This window comes from Megalopta genalis, chromosome 9 (genome assembly GCF_051020955.1).
Source record: "Megalopta genalis isolate 19385.01 chromosome 9, iyMegGena1_principal, whole genome shotgun sequence".
NCBI classification, from domain to species: Eukaryota; Metazoa; Arthropoda; class Insecta; order Hymenoptera; family Halictidae; genus Megalopta; species Megalopta genalis.
This window is the reverse complement of record NC_135021.1, coordinates 1,384,115-1,407,471: the sequence shown is the minus strand read 5'-3', so window position 1 is coordinate 1,407,471 and position 23,357 is coordinate 1,384,115.

Here is a 23,357-nt window from a genome sequence, read left to right as displayed (position 1 = left end):
ATATGGAACATTACCCTCATCTATCCCATTTCTAATAACACTGTTCAATGCTTCCTTGTCACACTGATTAACTGCAAATATTAGTCTATCTAAAAATTTCTCTTTTATTTCTTTTTCACCCTCGCCAGAAAGTCTTCCTTCTTCTTTTTCTTTCTGCCAAAAAGGTGGCAGCTTTAACAAATTTAAAAGCCTTGTCATTTCTTTTTGCGAAAATTGATAAAGACCATTCTCATTTATACAAAAACAATCGTTAAAAATCTTATATCCTTTTTTTTTAATATTTATGTTATTGAATTGTAAAGGATAGAAATTTTTAGATCGTTCATATTTGAATTTCTTTTCTTCTGTAAGATTTAGGTCTGCATTAGTATAGATGACAAAATATTTTATATTTTCATCCTTTTCTAATTTTTCAATGAAAAGAGCGAAGCACTTATTCACAGAAAATGTATTCTTTTTCTCCTGCCGTTTAGAAGGAAATAACTGATAATAACCAATACTATTATTTGCATTGTGAGGCTTTATACAAGTAATGCTATCTTTATAATTGATAGTGACGTCAACAGATATGCCATAGTTTCTTTCCTCAAAATTGATGAGAAACATGTTTTTACGCAAGAACATATTGTGTAAGAAGGACATTAATAAATTGGATCCATATGTAATTTCAGATATATAACTTCCAAGTTTTCCATCTTTTTCTGAAGCTATTAAATCACGTAACACAATTTTTTGTAATGCTACATAACCGTCGTGAACTTTACTATTTTTTCCCATTTCACTTTTGATAATGCTGTTCAATTCTTCTCTATTAGGTTGATTAACTGCAAATACTAATTTATCCAAAAATGCTTCTTTTATTTCTTTCCGGGAATATTTCCTATCTTTTATTACTGTCTGCATAGCGGACGAAAATTCTAATCGCTTTAAAAGTTCATCTCTTATTATTTTATCTCGCGCAAATTGATAAAAACCACGCCCTTGTAGATTATCATTTGTAAAGAAAAAGTCTCTTAATATGATATCACGTTCTTCCATGCTATCAAATTTAAACGGATAAAAGTTTTTAAATCGTCCCCTTTTTAATCTGTTTCCTTTCGCAAGATTCAAGCTTGAATTAGTATAGATAACAAGGTATTCTATATCATTTGATAAATCATCTGTCTTAGAGATTAGATGTTTAACAAAACTATTAAGGTAATTATTCATGGAGAAACTTCGATTTTCTTTAGTAAATAATCTGGCATAACTAATATTATTATCTGTATAATATTTGTCTACATTTTCAATTTTTAGATGGATAGACTTCTTCTCGTAGCAAAGAACAATGTTACTAAACTTATCAATATCAGACTTTTCAAACGCTAACGATAATGAAGGATATTTATGTTTATATATGGACTTCCTTAGTAAGCAAAGAATCGACAAGTCTAATTGATACATAAGTCCAATCAATTGATGAGGAATACGTTGATAAGCATTACTCAATCCATCCCGTCTAGATCCATCTTGTAAATCGTGCCCACTTTTTGGTACCTTACTATCTTTGTCCACCATTTTTCCTTCAATTTCAGGACTTCCGCATAGAACATTTTTCAACTTTAGATTTCTTACTTCTGGACCGGAACCCATATTTCCAATGTCTTCTGCAGTAAATTCAATGTGTGGAATATATTCACAAAGTTTTCATATCCTTCTTTTACAGCATTACCCAAACATGAGCCTTTCTTCGACTGATTAACTTGTTGCGCATATTGCTTGCAACTTTCCCGTAAAGACTTTATACTGAATCCTCTACTACCTGTAATCAGATCCTCAAAACAAAAAGAAAAAAAGAAAAAAAGAAAAAAAGAAAAAAAGAAAAAAAGAAAAAGAAAACAATCTACTTTACCCGCAGCAGCTCCTATCTAAAGTCTTCAGGCAATTTCTTTCTTAATGTTTCCAAAGGTTGATTAAGCTTCTCTTGTTTCTGTTTATCCTTTACATTTTTTATCTAACTAAAAATGAAAATCGTTTCTTTAATAACAAATCATTTTAGAGCAGCAGCATCAGATGATAGATCTGGTAATCCATTTAATCCAAACATATCAAATCTACTATATTAACCAGCAGCAAAAATGATTAAAGATTATAATTAAAGGCATTATTTTATGTCGGATAATATCACTTTAATTAGTATATACTTTCATATATTTTATCATTAAATTAAGAATATGGTTACTTTTGTTTAAATCAAAACAACTACCGTGAGAACTGTTTCTAGATCAAGATTTAGAAAGGTTTTAACTATTTGTATTATTCTGCCTCCGTTGCTCTCTCTCTCTCCCTCTCTCTCTCTCTCTCTCTCTCTCTCTCTCTCTCTCTTTCGATGATTAGAGGAGCTTGCCAGAGACAAATATTATCTGAAGCAGAACTACATACTAAAGGAGACGATAAAGATTATTCCAACGGCGAGGGAGAAAGAGTACTGAGAAATTTCTTTGAAATTCTTTTTAATCTCTTTGAAGTAGATTTGGATCTGAAAGTCTACCAAATGCTCAAAGAGAAGAACGAAACGAACCTGATTGCTGTAACAATGAAGTTTTTGCATAATAAGCTTAAGAAATTAATCAAAAAGATTTCCAAATATGATGATTTGTGTTGGGACAAAAGGTTGGACAGAAGAGCAGGTTGCAAGACCGAGATTGCAGAATCTAAAGCCTACGTCAATGTTAGAAAAATAATATACGTTGCGCGGTTAGTGGAGTGAGAAAGGGGGATAGACGCATCGTTACGGTTTCTCTCTCTCTCTCTCTCTCTCTCTCTCTCTCTCTCTTCCGCTTGGTCCGCTATGAACGAAGCGCGGTTTTTAGGAGTGAGAGAGAGATGGAGGATAGATGCGTCGCAACGGTTACCGTCGCGCACGACGAATGCGTCGCATTTGTAACGAGTCTGGAGACGATTTCTAAGCGGTCTTCTTGTCTTATTGAATTTAATCATGTGGCGTTTTTTTATCGCGCTTGCATTTTTACATTATAGGAAATGTTTTGGAGTGTGAGAGCGAAAGAGAGAGGGTTAGATTAGAGAGGCTGCGCTTGCATTTTGACGACGTTGTGGAGAGTGAAGTGCGCGTGCGTGCCTGTTAATAAATAGATGAAGCATAACGCGGAGCAAATTAAATTGTTGTCGTACAGTGTAAAGGTGCGTGTTGCTATAGACATATATTTTGCAAAAAGTAAGTTTACGTTTAAGATGCCCGCAATAGATTTTATTGTCGATATGGACGGTTTCTTCGTAGCCAACAAATTTAATTGTAAAGAATTAGCCATCGTAAATGCTCATACCGCTGAATATGAATTATTTGAATTCGAATTGTACGTTCGCTACATGGATTTATCCAGAAGCGATCAAAAGTCTGCATGGCATGTCTCGAATTTCGTGCACGGGATTTCATTTAAAAATTTCCAGGGGAAAAAGAATTATCAACAAGAGGACATTGGCATTATTATAAAAAATTTCGTTCGAGACTACAAAGATCCCGTCGTCGCGTACAAAGGGGGGCATATTGAAAAGGATATTTTAAATAAAATAGGAGTTGGCAGTTTCAATTTGGAATATCTCGGCTGTCCGAAATTCAATTCATTGATCGCGGAGCCGATGTATCAAGAATACCACGTACCATGCAGGCTTCATTGCTGGACGCGAACTTCGAAAGAAAAGATTCAATATCATTGTTGTTTGAGCGAAGTTCGTGTATTTTAGATGTGGCTAATGAAATCGAAAGGTAACACATTTTTTTTCTTTTTTTTTAGTTAGAATTATTTTTTATTTCTATGGCGCCTTTTTGTAGAGAGAGAGAGAGAGAGAGAGAGAGAGAGAGAGAACGTAGGAACGTATGGATTATCGGTGCGAAGAGGACAGGCTTAGCAGCTTTGAAAATTGGCCGATCCCGTTTATTAAAAGCCGGAGGAGCTCGCGATCGCTGGATTTTATTATCTGAGGGAGGATGATTTCGTGGAATGCTTCGCGTGCGGCATAGGACTCTATTGGTGGGAAGCCGGGGACAAACCCATGTTGGAGCATCGCTTTTGGTCCAGGAATTGTCCGTACGATCCTCGAACAACGTTATGTATATGTTTAGCGCGCAATATCCGTTTTGTCCATCAACGATGACGACGACAACGAGGGTGGTGGCGTCAACGATGAATAAAAAAAATGTAATACAAAGTTTAAAATATTTTTTAATTTGTAAATTTGCTGTGTAAAAGCATATGCATCAATCGAAAATAGGGATACATTTCCGAGTTCAGAAAAAGTCGAATATTGGATAATAAGCACGAATCGAATTGGGTAGGGTTTATCTTTAAATCGTTTTTCCTTTCGGTTTGTAACGCGATTGTCACGTACCGCGGTTTTTTCATTTGCGGAGCTGTTTTTATCGCCCACGTGTGCTTCGTGGTTGTTTGCAGCATCGGATACTTGTACAGTTACCACGAACGGAAACTCATGCTGATCGTTCTTTCGCTCTCAAGAATACGCAGCATCGACAACTTGTGTATTTCATCCAAAGCGACGTGCGACATTCTCCATTGAATTTGATACAAATCCAGGACAGGTTTCGCATTGTCGGACCAGCTTCGTAAAGCGTTAGCGTCGTTGCGCGCGCGAATCAAAATCAATCCGTGCCGAGCATTTATTACAACGCGTTTGTAATCTTCGCAGAAGTCTAGCAATGTGTTCATATGCACGCAAAAGTTGAAATGTAGCAAATTCGTAAGCGTTACGGTGAGAGTTTCCCTCCGTTGATCATCGTTTCTGTATATCCAGCCCGCGTTGGACAGCGTGTGACAGCCTACACGCCCCGTTACACCATCATAACAACATCCGGTTAAGGTCCAGCCGACTACGATCCACGTGGAGCGAGATAAGAGCCTGCTCCACGTGGAGCGAGATAAGAGCCTGTATAAAATCACCGCACATCAAAGACAGACCATTGAGTTGGAATCAGGGTTTTGACCCATACACATCAAATTGCTGTCCGTCGTTACTATTAAAATTTGTATTGTGTTCATTTATTGTATTGTACATTCAGGCGTAACCCGCTTGAATGAAATAAAGTTTTTTATATATCTAAGTGTGAAAATTTACATCACAAGCGCGTTGCTCTTCGTAATGTTCAGACTGATGTAATTCTTCAAGATCGTCGTTGTACCGGGATTTCTGGACCGATCGATTTCCACTCCGTTCAGTTCATAACGTATCTCGTCGAACATAAACGCTACCGCATTGTTCTCTAGAGCCACCGTGTCGTTGGTCGATCCTCCTGGTAGGCTGAGTCTTCCCTCCACGTATAGGAAGCTTTTACACGGAAGAGTGTACAAGTCTTGATGTTGAATGGGTATTCTTATCTCATCACTGTTTCCAAACGTTGTGTTGGCGTACGTATTGTCGATCGTAGTTATTCGATTGTCGAAGATTGGTGCCTCAGAGATGTTCAGAATGTCGTCGGACATGGCGGTGAAGCGAGTTCGATTACTTGGTAACGATGAATCCCAAAGATCGCAAATATTCCACGTTTCGGTTAGTTTCCTCGTCTTCTTCTTCTCCTTATTGTCGAAATGGCGCGCCGTTTTTTATGTTCGACGTATTCGATATCCTATTATTATTATTATGAATTAACATAACGGCTATGTCAAGGTTATGAGACGATTCGACGAACGTGCAGCCGAACCGTGATTTCTTCGTTTCGAAAATCAATCAAACGTGCAGACTGGTCCACGATGCGAATCGTTAAATCTTCCATTGATCGTGTAACGATCAGGAGGTAAATGACTCGTGCCGGTGTTTCCGATATTTTATACTCCGGCGACATGTTAGGCGTGAATTCGTGTATCGTGTGAATCAGTTTCCCGTTATCGTACGAACCGGTGGTTACGTTGCATTCTATTCGAATAATATTCGTGTTAATGATATTCACGGAAGTGTGCGATACATGCCACGTGTTCGGTGATAGAATGCGATTCCTAGAAAATCCTAGGATTGGACCCACGGTGTCGGGTTTCGTAAAATCTATCTTATATGCGCTTTTAATTTCGCTTTTCATAGTATTGTTGATCGCTCGTAGAATCAGCGGATATTCTACATCGTTGTTATCTTTGGCTGGAGAAGGATACCGCGCGTTTATCTCACGCCTCAAGTAAGCGTTGATCGCCCCCAGTTCGTACGAGCCGTCCGGGATGTTTATCTCCTCACCCTCGTCGCCGAAATAGAATTTATTGTCTCCGATTGTCGAAAAAGAAACTTTAGCCTCGGACAAAAATTAATTTATAGTTTACTTAGGACTGAGATTCGAAAATATCAGATTACGTTTCCGCCGGTTCCGTCAACACGCACCGACGGTGATGTAAACTGTATATCAAAGATACCGCTATACAGGGTGTTCGACGATTATTTTAACTGCCAAAAATGAAGGGTAGCTGAGGTCATTTGAAGTAACTTTTTCCTTTGCGAAAATGCAATCTGGGGCTTTGTTTACGAGTTATTAACGAAAAACACTGGCCAATGAGAGGTGACGGTGCGAGGGAGAGGGTCCGCGAGAGAGTCCGCAGCACGAGGCTTTAACAGAAGGTCGGGACGGACTCGAGCCGCGTTCGAAGTATTGAACAAGTCACAAGGCGAGAACTTACCGGATTTTTTTACTACATAACAGTGATATTTTTAAGAAAAACGCTGTTCACCTTTACTTTAGAACGTCTGAAGAATATTTACTAATTTTTCGGACCCGAAATAATATGAAGTTTAACCGTGGCAGCCGTTTTAATTTTCTGATGTGCATGACACCTCGTGTGTACCACGCAACTGGCTCTGCAAAAGAAATTACTGAGTATAAAATTGCAAAGTGATACCCCATTGATGAGACACTTCACGACATTTGATGGCCTAATCACTGAATTGAAAGCAGCTGGAGGAAAATTAGAAGAGATAGATGTAATTTCTCATTTGTTATTAACACTTCCATCATCTTATGATGGAATGATAACAGCTATTGAAACTTTAGCTGAAGACAACTTAAGTATTGCATTCGTAAAAACCAGGCTATTGGATCATGAGGTGAAATTGTTAAATGAGAATGCCGATTCAAGTATAAAGATTCTCCAGGCAATTAAACAAAATAATAATAAAAGGAGATTCACTAATCAAGACTTTCCTATAAAAACAAAAAAACATGGAAATTTTTAAATACAAAATAAAACGTCTACGAACATGAAGACAAAAGCAACACATGTGACAAAATGTTACCAGTGTGGAAGAAAAGGACATATAAAGAAGGATTGTTACTACCACAAGAGAACCATGGACTATAAAAATGGCGAAAACAGGAGAACATTACAAACAGTGCAGTGTGTGCAGCAAAATACAAATGCTGCAAATACAGATGGATTTGCATTCATGGCAGGATATGTGGAATGCACTGAAGATAGAAGAGAACGGGTTATGTCATTTTTATTGGATTCAGGAGCGTCCGACCATATTATCAATAGGGAGGACTTAGCAAAACGAGGAGCTGAAGACACCGATCAGGATATCAGTGACAAAATCTGGAGAATACATCATGGCAACAAAAAGGGACACACTAGACGTACTCAGTGACACAGGAGTCGCAGGAGAATTGAAGGACGTCCTATATTCGCCGGAAGTACCATATAACTTGCTCTCTGTATCAAAGATGCAAAGTTTGGGTAATACGATTGTATTTGATAAACAAGGTGTACAGATTTTTAAATCCGGTAAGGTGATCATCAGGGGTAAGTCCTCGAACAATCTTGTTACAATAGATTTTAAAATAAAGCATGAACAAGTAAACTCAGTCCAAATGTACAGTATTATCAAAGGTAATTTTGAACTATGGCATGAACGCTTGGGACATATTGAAAAAAGTAAATTCTTAGAGTTAAGAAATAAAGGAATGATTAGCGATGTCGAATTGGTAAATAAAATAATACCTAATAATAACTTATGCGAAGCTTGCGTTAATGGAAAACAAGCACGATTGCCGTTTAAAAAGGAAAAAGATAAAGATCATGTAAAAAGACCTTTGTTTATAGTACATTCGGACGTGTGCGGTCCAATCACTCCTTCCACAAATAAAATATTTAAGAATATTTGATTCTACAGTATATGTGCATGATAAAACTAGTAAAACCAATTGTAACGAAAAGTCATGGAAAGGAATACTAGCAGGCTATGAAACAAACGGGTATAGAGTGTGGGACGTGAAAAGGAAAAGTATTTCGTTGTCAGAGATACAATATTTGACGAAGTTAATTTCCTAAAGTCAAGGCCGGTAGCAAATGTTAAAGAGATTAGTTGTGAAAAATCTCAAAATAAAATTGAAATTTCTGACGTAATGTCAAACTCAATAAAGGAATTAAAGAAATCTGATAATGGCAAACCAGATAGTTTAAGTTCGGAAAATATCGGAAATAAAACTGATGTTTCTGACGTAAAGTCAAAATCAGTGGGTGATCCTAGTAAGTCTGTTGATGGAAAAACAGATAAACTAGAGAGTATAAATCCAAACAGAATCAATGAAAAATTCCATAATGATAATATTGAAATAACAGTAGATAGGTCTTCTTCTCAGAATAGTACAAATACAGATAGTACAAATAGCAGTAAAAGAATGTTATCAGAACCAAGAAGGAGTGATAGGATTAAAAGGAAACCGCACATTTCATATGATGAAGAGGACATGCCGATTGATTATGTGATGTGTGCACAATCGGAAGTTTGTGAAACTCCTGCATCATATCAGGAAACAAATAACAGAAATGATAGGGAACAATGGGAACAAGCTATTAGAGAAGAAATTAATTCTCTTATGGTGAATAAAACTTGGACATTAGTACCAAGTCCTAGCAATAAAAATATAATAAATTATAAATGGGTATTTACGATAAAAGATGATGAATTTGTAAACCCATTAAGATATAAAGCTCGGCTGGTTGCAAAAGCGTTTAGCCAAAAGTATTTAGTAGATTATAATGAAACCTTTGCTCCGATTGCAAGGATTTCAAGTTTCAGATTTATAATTGCTTATGCTAATCAATTTAATTTATTAATCCATCATATGGATGTAGAAACCGCATTTTTAAACGGTATATTAAAGGAGGAAATTTATATGAGAGTACCTGAGGGAATTGAAAACAAACAGAATCAAGTTTGTAAATTAAATAAAGCTTTGTATGGATTAAAACAAGCAGCAAGATGCTGGTTTGAAGAATTCGAAAAGGCTCTTAAAAAGATTTTCAGAATTCCCCAGTTGACCGTTGTACTTATATTTTAGATAAAGGAGATATTTCTAAAAATATCTATGTAGTTTTGTATGTCGATCATTTGGTAGTTGCGACAGCTAATATCGTAACGATGAATAATTTCAAAGACTACTTAATGAACAGGTAATGAACAGTTTCATTAGAATTGAAAGGACTGGAGAAAATATAACTCTAGACCAAAGTACTTATATTAGAAAAGTATTGAAGAAATTTAATATGGATAATTGTAAACCCATAAATACTCCACTTGAAAGTAAGCTTAATTATGAAGCCCTGAATTCAGACGAACAATATGAGGCACCTTGTCGAAATGTTATTGATTGTTTGATGTATATTGTAACATACGAGGAATCTTCCCACGTATTTTTTATATTCCTTCCTGAAGGCATACGCCAGGCTGGCGGCAGCCAGTCGGGGGTGGATTTGTATATCGTGAGTCGAGTGCCTCCGAGGGGGTACGACGACGAACGTTCTGGAACCGGACCACGTAGCAACACCGCCACTACCATTTTTCCCATAAAATTTTAGTATATAAAGGGCTCTAACGCGACCGGGAAGCGGGCTAGTTTCGTGACATTCGTTGAGACGGAAACATTAGCAAGATCGAGTTAAATTCTCTTTCAACCAAATCTCAGAGGTAACAGCCTAGAATCGAAAGCCCCCGCCGGCTCAGTGCGAAAAACTGAGAGCGCGTTTAGAGTCCACAAACACACACTCACACTTGTTAAACCCAGCGCGCAATAAATTAGTTTCTACCAGTTTTTTGGTTTCCACTTCAATTATTACCATCTCCTGCTTCGAACCAGTAATAGGTAAGAACCCACCAAGGTATACCTCAGCTGCTCGAGGTATATCCTTATTTCTTTTTAACAAAGTTACGAGGCACCCTAACACCAATTCCTCCAACCACCTTATCCAAACCCCTTTGAAGATAGCCACCCGTGTCGAAATAAACATTGGCTGGTCTACGCACCTCATCCTAACCTAAAAGGTAGCCACCCGTGTCGAAATAAACATCGGCTGGTCTACGCACCTCATCCAAAAAGATTCCAATTGCATGCAACCTCCGGCCACCCAAACTGCCTGGCCCTCGGCACGTAACAATATTATGATCTGTACGCGACCTGATCTATGTGTAGCTGTGAGCATTTTGAGCAGATACACAAATAAAAGAAATAAGGAATTATGGATTTGTCTTAAAAGAGTTTTAAGATATTTGAAAGGCACGACAGATATCAAACTAACGTACACAAGAGGTACACATGATAACATCTTGATAGACAGCAGGGTATGCTGATTCAGATTGGGATGGAAACGATATGTACGATAGAAAAAGCACAACAGGTTATATATTTAAATTGCTCGAAAAATATACAATTAGTTGGAATACGAAAAAGCAATCATCAGTCGCGGCCTCTTCGACTGAGGCTGAATACATGGCTTTATTTGAAGCAGTTAAAGAAGCATTATGGTTAAAATCTTTAGCAACAGTATCAAAGTAAATATATCAGAATCCATTGTAATCTATGAAGACAATAATGGTGGTATTAGTATTGCAAACAACCCAACTCTAGTCACAAAAGATCAAAACATATCGATATTAAATATCACTTTTCCAGAGAGCAGGTAGAGAATAAAGTGGTAATATTAAAATATATTCCAACAGGTCATCAATTGGCAGATATGCTAACCAAGCCTTCCAGGACAGAAGTTCATCCAAATGAAAATTGGAATAGGCGTACAATAATAGAATTTTTTTCTCATTTTTCAATTATTATAAGAAGTAAATGGTCTGGTCAGGTTTTTCTGGGTTTCCCCTGACCCTTAGCAACAAATGTTGGACCTGTGGCGGCTACCTCCAGACCCGCCAGCAGAGGGCTCCTCTTCCCGCTAGTAGCCGATCCGTTCCGATCCCTATATATACACCGAGACTTCGTCCTACCCTTACGTCTAAGGCAAGGGCCCGCTAGGATAGCCTTACCGATGAGTCCTCTAGCGGGCCCCGGACGGAACGTCTCCCCACTCCTTACCATTTCCACGACACACGAACCGCCGCCAAAGACCATATTGTATTTCCCAAAAGAGAGAACATATTTAGTTGATAAATATACATATTTTTATTGGTTGCATGTTAAACTTGTATTTTTCTTTTGTTTAATTTTTGAGGGGGCGTATTGAAAAAAAACTTTAGCCTCGGACAAAAATTAATCTATAGTTTACTTAGGACTGAGATTCGAAAATATCAGATTACGTTTCCGCCGGTTCCGTCAGCGCGCACCGACGGTGATGTAAACTGTACATCAAAGATATCGCCATATACCATCGCCGGTGTTGTAAGAACACATCGTGCTCTGACCGTTAGTGATCTCAATACCGCGTATACAAAGTTTTGGTCGCTCAGTCAATTCGTACATATACCTTCTCTCAAATAAAAGTAAAAATAAAGCTTTTTAAGAAAAAGAATTAATATCATATTTATTTGAGAAATAATCCAAGCCTTAATCCCAATACCGATATTTGAACTGATGTTTGGTATCGTGTAATAAGTTTGCAAATCGAGCAGGCCCAGTTCGTAATCGGCATTGTTGAGATCTATAGGCGGGAAGTACTTGGACGATAACACGCTACTTCTTCCCGATAACGTGAACGTGTCTGACATTCTTGCGACGGACTATATTAGAGTTCCTCGCAGAAATTTCACACACAATTGTCCGCACACGCTTTCGTTGTATCTTTGATAAATCTTGTGATTGTACGTGATGGACGGAAATAATGAATCAATTCGATCGGTGGTCGAAGATCTCCAAAACTATCGAAGTAACTGACACGCGAATCATGCTTTATATACGCCACCCAGTGCGTTCCTGAACCATGACCGCTATCCAGATTCACTATTCCTCGTTCGTTTACCCATATTTGTTTCGGCAATTCATCGCGCATGAAAACTCCGCGAAAATGCGATAATCTTTTACAGGCGATTTTCAATTCAACGTCCGTCGTCGAGTTATCTTTTTCCTTTCTTTTGACGTTTTTTTTCTTCTTCATTCCTTTTCCACGTTTGTACGGCGCGAGATACACTCCGCGAGCCTCCATAGCGCGATTGTGTCGTCGCGCTTCCTCCAATTGTTTCTTCGCAGCATTCGCATCGTTTATTGTTTTGATCACCCCAGCGCAGCGCCATCTGTCAACGCTTCCGAAGCTCCCAAAGCGGGTAATAACAGCGGTAGAAAACCGCCTCGTTTGATGATAGGTAGAATTCATTCGATACTGTTTCTACCTTCTTTCTTTTTCCTTTGACCGTTCGTCGGTCTTCCACCTTCTTCTTCTTCTTCTTCAAACCCATACCTAATCTTATCAGAGCTGTTTTTACCAGTCTGTAACGGTATACAGAGCTGTTGTTACCAGTGTGTAACGGTATACAGAGCTGTTTTTACCAGTCTGTAAATGGTATATGGAGCTGTTATGTCAAGGTTTGTTTTATTTTTCTGTTGATTATGAAAAAAGAAAAAATGTACGTACGTCAGTTTACATGGAGATGCGCTCTATCATTGGAATGCGGGGAGACTGATATCTACAGTTTCGTACGACAGTCCTTGAATGTCCGGGTTCCGACCTGCCGCACGTTCGACGATCACGATGTGATAATTCGGAAACACGGATCATTGCTACCGAGTAGTATACGGTGCGTGATAAGCGGCCCGTGAGGATGTGGTAAAACGAACGTTATGATTAGTCTGTTGGAGAGTCCGAATTGGCTGCGATTCGCAAACGTGTCCGTGTATTCGAAATCGCTGCGTCAACCAAAGTATCAATACTTGAGCAACTTGCTCTCGTCCGTGGGGGAAGTAGGTTATTGGCGTGCGGGGCAGTCGTGAGCGGCGCGGCAGTTGCAGCAAGAACGCTCGTCGAATACTGTAAATATCTGAACAATAATAAAAAAATGGTCCTTTCTACATCCGAAGCCTCCCAGCTTAGACTTTCTGGATCGATATATCCAACTCTCGAACTGCTTACTCGAATATAGGCACGTCCATCTTGCTTGAAACGAACAGTTGTCACGAAGATATTCTGCCGCGCGCTAGGTTACTTGACCAGGGGAAGGTGGCGTGCGGGGCAGTCGTGAGCGGCGCGGCAGTTGCAGCCAGAACGCTCGTCGAGTAATCGGGTAGGTGATGTAGGAATTTTAATATATAATAATATATATTAAAATAATAATAGATTTTTTTATAATAATAATAATTTAATAAGACATGTATTTATAATTTTTATAGAATGATTCATTATACTATAATAAACTAAGAATAATAAAAACGTAAGGATGAATAATTATAGGAAATCAGAAAAAAAGTTTGATTTTGTCGGACAGTGCTAGTGGGATAGGATGTGATATGTAGATAATGCGAAGTAAACAAATAATTTAAATGTAGTTCGTTTATTTAAAAAACTGATGGTGATGGAGCAATTCGTAAATAAAATGAACAACAGAAATAATAAAAACGATCCTTTTATTAATTAATAAAAATTCAAAACGTATTTACAACTCCCCCCTCCTCCCCCTCCTCGTCCTCCTCTTCCTCCTCTTCCTCCTTTTCCTTTCCGTTCTTTGCCCCTTTTTTGAGGGCCATAAATAGTTGTTTTGAACAGTTTTTTGAGCTCTCTCTGCAACGTATAAGTATATATTATTATTATAATTTGTTACTATACATATTACTATATTATATTATATATAAAAGTATTTTTCATTTACTTACATTGGCCGCCACCAGGTTTGCCAGGTTAGGCCTGGCTACCCCTCTGGTCAATTGGCCCAATATGTTCCTCCACTGGGACTGTAACATAACAGCAGAATTAGAAATATATATATTATAAATATACATTCTGTTGTGCACACTTATATTGCATATACTTACAGCCCTCCCGGACTCGTACGCGGCAGCGATTTCTCGCTGCCGCGCTAGTATTGAGTCCAGCGACTCGTTCGCGGCGGAGGTGTCCGTCGCTGCTGAGGTCGCCGTTGATGCTGCGGCGGTGTTCGCCGCTGCTGAGGTCGCCGTTGATGCTGCGGCGGTGTTCGCCGCTGCTGATCCGGCGGATGCGTTTTCTTCTTCTAGCTGCATTTCCTGCAATGATTATATACGGAGTACCCAGAGACATTGTAGAAGAAGATATAATAGCGGCGATAACTCAGCAAAATTTAAGCAATTTAAAAAACCCTAAGGCCAAAGATGATTTGAAACTTCTTTTCAAAACAGGAAATAAAAATAGAGATACAATTAATTGGGTGGTTGAAGTCTCCCCAGAAATCCGAGATATTTTCAAAAAAGAAGGGCGTGTCTTTATGGAATGGCACTCTTGCTTTGTACAGGACTTTACTATGGTCAGCAGATGTTATAAATGTCAGAGCTTTGGGCATGTTTCAAAGTACTGCAGAGCCCAAACGGACACATGTGGTCACTGTGCAAAGGAGGGCCATACATACAAGGAGTGTAATTTTAAATCTCAGGACCCAGCCTGTGCAAACTGCAAGAGATTTGGTAAGCAACATAACCATTCTTCACGTTCCAAAGAATGCCCGGCCTTTCTGTACGCAAGTAAAGTACATATTTCAAAAATAGATTATGGTGAACAAGTCTAAAAAGAATAGAATCCAGCACTGCAAATCCCCTATCTATATAGCACAGTTAAATGCTCAGAACTCAAGGACGGTCCTAGACGATTTGAGGAAACGCGCGCACGAAAACAGTATAGACATTATTGCAATCCAAGAACCTTACAATATGAATAATAAAGTTATAGGACTTGGTTTAGCGACCAGAATAGTTTCTGATAACAAAATTTTTACACAGAAAATTTTATCAAAAAACATCAAATCTGCAATAGCCATTCTTAATCCAAATTTTACCATTCTAAAACTCGAAAACTTTTGCAACACGCATTGCACATGCATTGAAGTCACAACTACCTCCTATCGATTCTATCTGATAAACATGTACTTACAATATTGTGATAGAATTGAACCTTACCTGAACCATTTAGACAAGATAATCAGTTGCCTCAGAGGAGAACATATTATCATTCTTATGGATGCAAATGCAAAATCACCTCTTTGGCATAGTGACGCGTTGGATGAGAGAGGAGAAGCTCTAGAACTCCTCATTGCTCAGAACAGCCTTTTCATTATAAATACCCCCTCAAATGAATACACCTTTAACAACACGCATGGGCGTTCAAATATTGATGTAACGCTAGCTTCCGGTTCGTGTTACAACGCAATCTCCAAATGGAAAATAATTCCTGACTTCACAACGAGTGATCACAACACCATCACCTTCCTAGTAAATCCTCCGGAGGACACCTTTACCACGCAATATGGCCCCAGTCGATATAACCTCAAGAGAGCGGACTGGTCCTACTTTGAGGAAGAATTGACTACCTCTGTGACTACCCTCTGCGAGCAGCAAGACTCAGTACAGACTGCAGAGCATCTCTGCTGGGAAATAGAACAGGTCATTACTAAGGCATCTGACGCTTCCATTCCCAGGAAAACACGTTTTCAAAAGTCTGTTCCATGGTGGAACAGAAATCTCACTGCACTTCGCAAAGAAATCCGAACCGCTCACCGCAAATACCTACACACTGGAGACCCAATCCTTCGTAACCTCCGTAAATCAGATTATAGGCAACTTAGAAATAAGTACAAGTCTCTAATCAGGAAATCTAAATTAGACAGCTGGACAAAATTTTTAAACGACAAAGGAAATGCCGACCCCTGGGGCCTTCCATACAAGATCCAGGCGGGAAAATTAAAAATAGAACAAGTCTGTAGCAACGTTAAAATAGACGGCACACATACAACTACCTGGGAAGAAACGTATAGCGCACTATTAAATGCACTGATACCTGACGACTGCACTGATAAAGAAACACCCTGGCAAAAAGCTCTGCGCACATCCGTGGCTGATCCTCCATCCACAGATGACGCTCCACCTTTTAGCACAGATGAAGTCAAAGCGGCCATAGTTTCCCTTAAAAATAGAAAAGCCCCTGGTTATGATCTTTTGGAAGCTGAGATTATTAAAAATGCTTGGCATCTACTTGGCCCAAGTATCACTAACCTATTAAACTTGTGTTTGAGGACTGGCTCCTTCCCTCGTAGATGGAAGAGAGGGATTATCCGCGTTCTTATCAAGGGACAGGACAAAGACAGGACTGAACTTCGATCATACAGACCAATTTGTCTCCTTCCTGTAATGAGTAAAGTAGCCGAAAAACTCATACTTAAGAGGATTTGTGATCTTATTACCAACCACCCACTCTCAGCTGTATCTCAATTTGGATTTAGGAAGGGACGCTCTACAGAGGATGCAATAGTTATGTTCAGAGACAAGATAAAGCAAACTACTGAAAAATACTCTATAGCACTGTTCTTTGACATAACAGGTGCGTTTGATAATGTTTGGTGGCCATCAATTTTATCAAACCTTAAGATACGAAATTGTCCACAGAACCTCTATAAACTCATACAAAGTTATTTAAGCGAAAGGACCATTGAAATCTCAGGAGCCAAAATAACAATTAAAAAGCAGGTAAACAGAGGCTGCCCGCAGGGGTCAGTTCTTGGCCCCTATTTCTGGAACCTGGTTTTTGATGACGCCATAAACTCTTTAAATAGTAACAATTTCTGTACAATTGCTTATGCAGATGATCTCGCAGTAATTATTCAGGGAAATACTAGAAGGCAAATTGAAATCCAAGCAAATTGTGTAACTGATATTTTATCCAAGTGGTGTGACCGTTACAAATTGAAACTCTCCACAGCAAAATCGGAGATGCTGCTGGTTAAAGGCTTCTTTGACATAAAAAGACCTCCCGTAGTTAAGATAAACGGTCATTCAATAAGGATGACAAAAGTTGCAAAGTATTTGGGAATCAGTTTCGGCACTAGACTTAATATCACGCCACATGTCAACTACATTGCAGATAAAGCTAAAATACTCTTTAACAAGTTAACAGTAATAGCCAAGGCAAACTGGGGACTAAATCAAAAAAGTATGAACACTATATACAAAGGAACCTTCATCCCCATCATTACATATGCTGCCACAGGATGGGTTGATAAGTTAAATACGCATCACATCAGACGCCTCTTCCAATCTCAGAGACATGCTCTTCTGAGAGTCTCTAAGGCCTATCGTACTATTTCCTCAGATGCTCTAAATATTATTAATGCTGCCATCCCAGTTGACCTTCTCTTGGAAAGACATAAATGTTACTATCTGCTCCGAACAAATAAGGAATTCTCAATAGGAGAGCTGCACATTATCCCCCCAACAGAACTGCCAGATAAAAAATATATTTCTAAAATTAAACAATTAATCGGGACACAGGTATTACATCTCTGGCAAGCACGATGGGAAGCATCCGCCAATGGAAGAACCACTTTCCGTTTCATAGACAACATTTCTAACAGAATCTCATCTTCATGGATATCTCTAAACTATTATTCTACTCAACTAATCTCTGGACATGGCATCATTGGAAACACAATGAAAAAACATAAAATTACTAAAGATGATATATGTGAATGTGGACAAAGGGACTCTGTAGACCACATAATTTTCGAATGCAGTAAACTACATCATCACCGGACTACTCTCATTAGCACCTTGACGGAAAAGCAGATAGCCTGGCCATGCCAATTGAAATGTCTCCTGTCTCAGGATGCGTTTGAAGGTTTCAGAATTTTTGCAATAGCTGTTATGAAACACCGAGAAACAATAGATAGGAGAAGGCAGGATGCATTGTTAAGACCCAGACTTGGGAGACCACCTGGAAGAGCGCTCCCAATACAACTCAGGGGACTCAGTACACGCTCCCGCACAAGGGTGTGACTTCTTCTTTCCATGTGCATCCACCCCACCCCCCTCAAACCTCCAAACCTCCTTTCCTTCCCCCTCCCCTCCTCATCCCTTCCTTTTCTTTCCCTCCCTCCTACCCTTCCTCAAAACCCATCTGTGACGACGCGGGTTGCAGTAACCCCTTGGGTAACTGTAATTGTCCAGGTGAGTGGTGACTTATGTCACCAAACTCTCGTTTCTACGAGCCCGCAAGGGACCGAGCTTTTGCTGGCGACCTCGCCTCCACGTGGCCCCCGCTGTCAACGCGGCGTGCGGGATTCTACCTCACCTGAGGGGGATCGCGGACGCCGCGGCTAAGTGGGTTGCTTCCCTCACGGGACGGTCCTCCCTCTGAATGATCCTTCACGGGTGACAGGGGGGTTTTTCCAAGTCCTCTCTCCCCTCGCAGCTGTTTCTGCACCGACCATCGGTACCTGACATGGGCGTAAGCCTCGTTCAGGAGAGCCTGCCTTTAATTAGGCCTTTGGGCTGTAGAACACTCGTTGCATTTCCTGCATTTTTTGTTCGACTTCTCGTTCCATATTTCTGCAAAAAAAATAATATTATTAAAATAAATTGCTACACGATTACTAGAACAAATTTCCACAATACTAAATTTTATCGCGTTATAAATTCGAAATAAAATCAATTGAATCGTTTGCATACCAGATGGTTCTAAAAAAACAGGATCGAAAAACGCCAAAGAGCGCGATCGCGCTCCTTCGATTACATAACTAATATTTTAACTTATATTTAACGAAAAATATACTACATGTATATGCCCTGGCTTTTCTCAACCCAAAATCTGAAGAGCGCGAAAGTGGCTCGTGGTACGCAAACGTTTCAAAACTTTGAAATTCTAGTGCCACATACATAGTTTATATATTAGTATGTACTTACTTGCAATTTCTTCGTGGTTTCTTACTCCTCCAAGAGTTCAGCGTTGAATGAAACTGCGACCCTTCGCAGCTCGAAGTTAGGCCCAGTGTCGGTCTCGGAGCCGTGTTTGTGGTGGGGGGATTTTCAAAATGGGACTACATGATGCGCCAATGGTTCAAATAGTATGATTGGTTGTCTGCCAATGGTTCAAATAGTATCATTGGTTGTCTGCCAATGGTTCAAATAATATCATTGGTTGTCTGCCAATGGTTGAAATAGTATCATTGATTGTCTGCCAATGGTTCAAAAAATATCATTGGTTGTCTGCCAATGGCAATGTCCAATGGTAGCATCGCAAGCATACCCTGGTCCAAATCATGATCCCACACAACGGTTGCTTTCCCTATTTCGAATTTCCCGCTACCGCTGTTTGCAGTTCGAAAATGATTTGTTTACACTTTCGTAGGCGATAAAGCTACATGTATTAGTAGTATCGTAACGTGACTCGCATTCAGCTGTTCTCTGCGTTTTTACGTCGCGTTCAGTCGTGATTTGTTCTCCAAGTGATACGGTCTAGGAGTGCAAAGCGCGCGATGTTTATTTCTTATAATTTTAGATTTTTTCTATTTCATTCTATTTCATTCTACTTCATTCTATTTTATTTTATTCAATTCTATTCTTTTTGATTCTACTTTTATATTCTACTCTATTTGGCATTATTCTACTACATTTCATTGTAAACAATAGAAACAGATAAATTTAACAATTTCAAAAGTGTAGCGAAACGATGCCAAAGGTTGTGAATTCAATGAATTGGGAGGATGTGGTTTCTTCCCAATTGTTTAGACGTATGAAGGGGGATGCATCGAAAAAACTGACCTTGACCACACCAAGATACAGCAAAAGAAAAATTATGAAGGAGAGGTAAGTGAGCATTTTGTTTCGTTACTATGATTTCGGTAATATGTTTCGATATAATTTAAATGGTAAGAGCAAAAGTTCTCATTACTGCTGGAAATACATTTTTTCGCTTTCTCGCTTTTGTACTTCCATTTCTCGGATTTTTATGATATTGACATATGCTGTAGTCCATATTCAATCATTAGAATGAAGTTGCAAAACAAAATCGACGGGTCGAAGTAGCTGATTAGTGTCATTTATACGTCATTTATATTTCACGTAAATTTCTGTATCATCGAAAACACTGACATCGAGATATCCCTTCCTTTTTTTGGGATCTTCGTCACGTACAAATGCTTTCCCGGTTGTATGGACGGATGTTCGTATTGTTTGACGAACAGATGGGGTAGAAAGGAAATTTTAGGATTATTGTCGTAAAGAAAGCTGATTGCCTTCGTGTGTCCCTAAAGAAAGAAATTAGAAGGCCGAGGATCTGGAACTCGGCCGCGTACGGCACGCAGATGGGAAGGTTACAATTTCCGCGTCCGACAATTCATTCCCTCCCACGGTGAGGGCCCACTGCAGATATTATTTCAATACGTATTCTGCATTTGTTTGCAACAAACGTTTTCTCTTCAATCTTCTGCAAAGAGCGTAGCCGATTCAAGATGGTCAAAATTGTCCTTACAGGTTTTTCAAATGAGTACTATACCGTTCGATCTAAATAAATTGATATTATTAATTAAATAATGTGAGCCAGAGAGAGTCACTGTGCCGTTGCAACCATTTCGAATCATAACCTGCAGTAAGCCGTTCAATCTTTCCATTTTAATTGAACACTTGCAAATGATAACGATGACAATACAAGTAGCAACGATTTGTTGCATAGCAATACGGCCCACCGGTCATCAAAAACCTAGCTGCGCAAAATTTCAACCCGGTTGCAAGCTGTGGTTATCTCTGACTATCACGAAGTAAAATAATACAAAATTTATTGTATACGTATCTATTATTTAAAAAATATAATATTATATATTAGAGTTTAGACTTATTTAAGATGAATTTTATGTTGATTACTAATGTGGGATTAATTTATAATAGAGTTGAATTTAATTTTTATTTTGATTTCGGTTCGAGAGATATGAAATTATCTAATTGAATAATTGAATTTGATTTCTAATATACAGTTACGGGGTAATTTTCGTAGAAATAAATAATTGAGTTATAGCTAATTAGTACTATGATTGTAATAATATCATTTATTTTATTTGGGTTCATTTGATTGAATTATATTGAACTGTTAATTATGTATTAATTTGCTTTGTTGGAGTGAGAATATATATATTATTTTAATTGCGGCTAAAAAATTGGCTATAGAATATTTTTCATAAATACAATTTATGAAGTCATCTAAAAATTTAAATAGTTTTCATACGAGTGAAAAGTAGAGATTAATTTTTAATATTACATGAAAGTTTGAATAAGAAATTTAAATTAAATAATGGTAAATTTAGTGCGCCAGCACCAACGGTTAAACTGCTGTTATTCGTTAATTTTAAGAATTTTTAGGGGCTTCAGTTATCTCGATAATAAATTTTAATAATTATCTAGGTTGAATAAATTTATGTGAACCGTACAAATTGCCCGCCACTTTCATTATAAATGGAATAAATCGTAACGTTGTAAAAGTATGGGAAAATGTTTTCATTAAAATTTTAGTTTAACAATAAGTGTTTCATTTACATTGAAAGGATTCTGAATGAGGAAAATTTTATTATTTGCACAAATTATAAATATTATTGATTTCTTAATTTAATATATTTGAAAAAAGGAATTACATGATTATAAGTTATAGTATTTATTTACGAATAAATTTAATGATTTTAAAATGTGTGTGCGTGTGTTGTAGAAGAAGAAAGTAATATTAGTATAAGTAAAAGTGATTTTTTCGTACTTTTTGCATCAGGGTTAATTAAAATAAAGTTAGTGTTTTTAATTATCTCGAAAGTAAAAGAGTTAATTTAATATTTCTGTTATGTATCATAATAATTATTAATACTGAATTGATGAGTTTATGTTGGAAGAAAATCCTAACTTTGGCATTGTTAGTTGTTACATTTTCTATTGGAATTTTTTTTTTCTTTTCTTTTTTACGGACATTATTATTTCATACTTTTAAATATATTTATTCATTTATCCTACATCAAATTGAATTGGTTAGTTTAGGGTATTCAATAATAAATGAAATAAATAATAGTTCATTGTCATATAAAGTATTAAAGTCGTGTAAAGAATTAAGTTTAGATTTATGATAATTGAAGATTTAAATTTTTATTAAAATTAATCAGTAAAATTAAATGATTTGTATTTCATAACAATTTTATTACTTTGTTGTAATATAATTTAACTTAACTGGATAAATTTATTTTAAAACTAATTTAAAATTGGACTTTTGAAATTAGAATATTTAAATTTTCAGTAGTTTCAATCAATAAAATTAAATACTTTGTATTATGATAATTAGACCGCATTTCCAATATTTTCACGTGGCTCGCGGGTGGTCCGGTCTGCCGATAGGACCCACGGCGGACAGTCGCATGAATTGGGGAAAAACCGTAATTCGTTTTCTATGGCCATAAATCCGGTCGACGGGCTAACGATGCATACTGTCAATGTCGTACTAAGAGAAAGAAACAATTGTGCGTTTGTCGTAAATTATGTTGAGTGCGAGCGGCGATTGTGTCGCGCCTTCGACTGACGAAATACACACGACCAGGCACTCGAGGCCCCAATAGTGATTGGTTTCCTGGATCGCAGACAAAATATATATATTGCCGGGTAAGTGGCCGAGGACTGTCGCGTGGTTTCCCACAGATCAGTTTGTTTTTCCTTTAGAGAATCGCGAGCCCCGGGGCACACCAGATAACTGTTATTCGTTGAATTTTTAGGGGCTGCAGTTATCTGGTCTGCCCCGAACGGAGAAGAGCAGAGCAGAGAAGAGCTGAGCAGAGCAGAGAAGAGCGGAGAAGAGCAGAGGAGTGCAGAGCAGAGAAGAGCGGAGAAGAGCAGAACAGAGAAGAGCAGAGCAGAGCAGAGAAGAGCAGTGAAGAGCAGAGAAGAGCAGAACAGAGAAGAGCAGAGGAGAGCAGAGCAGAGCAGTGGTGAGCTGAGCAGTGAAGAGCAGAGAAGAGCAGAGCGGAGGAGTGCAGAGAAGAGCAGAGAAGAGCAGAGCAGAGCAGAGAAGAGCAGAGCAGAGCAGAGAAGAGCAGAGAAGAGCAGAGAAGTGCAGAGCAGAGAAGAGGGGAGAAGAGCATAGCAGGGCGGAGAACAGCAGATCAGAGCAGACCAGAGCAGACCAGAGAAGAGC